General features: G+C 33.9%; 1 long non-coding RNA gene across 1 annotated transcript; it reads left to right on the top strand.

The window, feature by feature from the left end:
- On the top strand, positions 1–1,115 carry LOC110105578. Its single transcript, XR_002304161.2, has 2 exons — positions 1–30; positions 797–1,115. It is a non-coding gene; the product is annotated as an uncharacterized LOC110105578 (long non-coding RNA).
- Positions 1,116–2,752: the final 1,637 nt, after the last annotated feature.

Below are 2,752 nucleotides of genomic sequence, written 5' to 3'. Positions count from 1 at the left end.
AAAGTGTCATCCTTTGCAGCCCGGGATATGGTTAGTGGCCATTCTCTATGCATTATCCATCATTATAATGATCATGACTTGATGCACTTTAGCTTGAAAATGTATAGTTAGTTGCTCTCCGCTAAAAAATTCTTGTTGCAGTTCTTGCTATGTCTCCTTGCCTTTTCGTCCACCTTCTAGTGTAATGTACTTATTGGATTTCTATGAGCATCTACATTGATTTTCCTTTTCTTCTCATGAATCTAAATGTATTTTCCATTGTAAGAAATTGTCAAGTGCTTCCTTTTTTATGCTGTTACATCTAATGTGTGGAAGGAAATGATGATTTATTTTCACTCTTTTTTGTGTGATAGTGAAATTATTTTTATTTGTGGTGATTTTGAGAAGGTTTTTGAAGCTTAAGGTTGATTTCAAATCATATCCAACTAAAAAAAATGGATCTATCAGATTTCATATTGTCTTAAAGTTTGTTTTCTAACTCCAAGCAACCAAATTTGGGAGCCAGTTCAAAATGCTTTCATCTGAACTGGAGGAATGTGACCGCTTTGGCTTCGCATCTATTACATTATTTGTCATATTTTGTTAGTGTTCTTTGAAATCATCATCGGTGGGTTAGAATTTCATGGATAGAAATCCAAATTTGAAATGAAAATTGAAAACAAAATAAGAAATTATGGCTTGAATATTATTTCGATGACTGTAATATCAGTCCTTTCAACAGTCACTCGAACATTAATGAAAGTCGTTTTTGTCCATCCTAATTAAGCCTACATCATATGTGAACTTATTTTTGCAGGTATTACAAAGTTATCGAAGCTGATCACATATTTTTTATTATAAATCGGGAGAGAGCAGGAGTTCAGTTTGATCTTTTGTATGATAGCATTTTTGAGCGCTGCAGAAAGCATGTTTTGGTTGCTTGCAGAAATGGTTAGATTGCCTCTATGTGTCATGAAAAAAGAAGGGTATATGTTATCTTGGATTTGGAACTGTTGAAAATCTTCAATAAATTTATTTTTAATGTTTTAATTTTGCGTTGCTTATTAGCCTATCTGTTTAGTGGCAACTTTGAATATTAATTTCATAAATTATGTTCAAGTTCTATTTTGATTGCATCTGAGTATTTGTAACGGGCGTTTTTTAATTGGTGTTCTGAAGTGCTTTTGTAGAACTTATATCTAATTTAAGTGCTAGATTTTGAAAGCAATAAAACATGTATTTGGTGTACCAATAAGGTTTCGTTTGAGACAGCTTTCTTATTGCTTCTTAAAACAGCTTTTTATTAAAAAGCTATTTTAAGAAGCGGAAAAAAAAGTTGTTCCATACGAAGCCTAAGTTAAGAGGAAGCATAAGCAGCAAGTAATGCAAAGACAATCTGACAGATTAGTACACAGGAGAGGTTTAAATTGTTCAGCTCTTTATATTCCATCTCATCCTTTAAACAATTAGCCAACAGATTGCTGTCTATATATTATAAACCCATGAATGCTTTGAAACTCTGTATGTTATTCTTCCCTCAGTTGTTGAATGGCTTGATCCATTTGGTGATGGTCCAGTTCTTGAGAATGCAGAGATTAACAAAGATTTTGATGCAGTGATTATAGTAGAATTTGGTGTGAGTGCTCTGCACCACCAAGTTTATTGACTTCTTCAGCTTCATCTCTTCTTCTAGGTTGGGCCCCTTTAGGAGCATTTGGAGTAGCAAAGTAAATTCTAATTTAGTGTTAGACCGGCTCCTCAACTGGTCCAGCCGGTCCATCCTGGACCGACCTTATTTTACCAGAGGCGGAACAGATTTCGGCCCAGCCAATGCAGCCCGTTTGGGGTGGGGTCCATTAGCCATATTAACGAGAAATTAAAGAGTGTCTAGGAGGCAAATTTTAAAAGGAGAGGCTGTTTTGGAATTAGGAGGAATTATTGCATGTTTTTAGGGGAATTGTTTTCTAGGGTTTGGATTATTGAATGTTCTACTGAGTTTTGTTTTCCTAAGGAGAAAGAGGGACTATAGTGGAATGCTAGGGTTTGAGATAGCCGGATCTTCCTCTCAAATAAAAAATCCATTGTATTTTGCTTGTTTTCTTCTTCCTACCATCAATTAAAATGTTTTTTTTTTGTGTTTCTACCTTAATCTTGTCTCTCTTTACTATTTGGGGTTTGTTGAAATTCAAATTCAGTCAAAGAAATTCACTTTGAGTATTTCCTATCATATAGCAAATTATAAATCATGGAAAGTGAAGGGACAATGATATAAATTGATTGAAATTTCATGGATTTGATGGCTTTAATTTAAGTAAAGGGCAATCTCAATGATGAGGCCAAACTAGAGATTAACAGATTAGTTTCACTTAAGATCTTGAAGCTTATAAAATTAAGGGTAGTAGAAAACTCAAACCAAGATTAGGTGATGCAATGATAAGTGAATGAAGTGAGTGTCATTATGATGACATTGGAATCTCTATCTTTGACAAAAATTGTGTTCCTAAGAATATACTAAAATATGTAAATGTGTGTTAATATATATTAATTGAGCAAGTTTAATAAGTTGATGGGTTGATCGGGCCAAGCTTAAGCTTATATAATGCATAAGCTTGAATTTAAGCTTGAACTGAAACTCGAACTCATGGCTCAATAACTTCGACTCATGAGCTCATTAACAAATTGAGTTCAAATAGGATTACCTAACTCACACAACTAGGTCTATATAAACTTTGATTCTAAGTTAATGTGAGCCTGCAGGAGCTACTAGAAACAA

This window comes from Dendrobium catenatum, unplaced genomic scaffold (genome assembly GCF_001605985.2).
Source record: "Dendrobium catenatum unplaced genomic scaffold, ASM160598v2 original_scaffold_142100, whole genome shotgun sequence".
Lineage (NCBI taxonomy): Eukaryota > Viridiplantae > Streptophyta > Magnoliopsida > Asparagales > Orchidaceae > Dendrobium > Dendrobium catenatum.
This window is presented reverse-complemented; position numbering and strand designations above follow the sequence as displayed.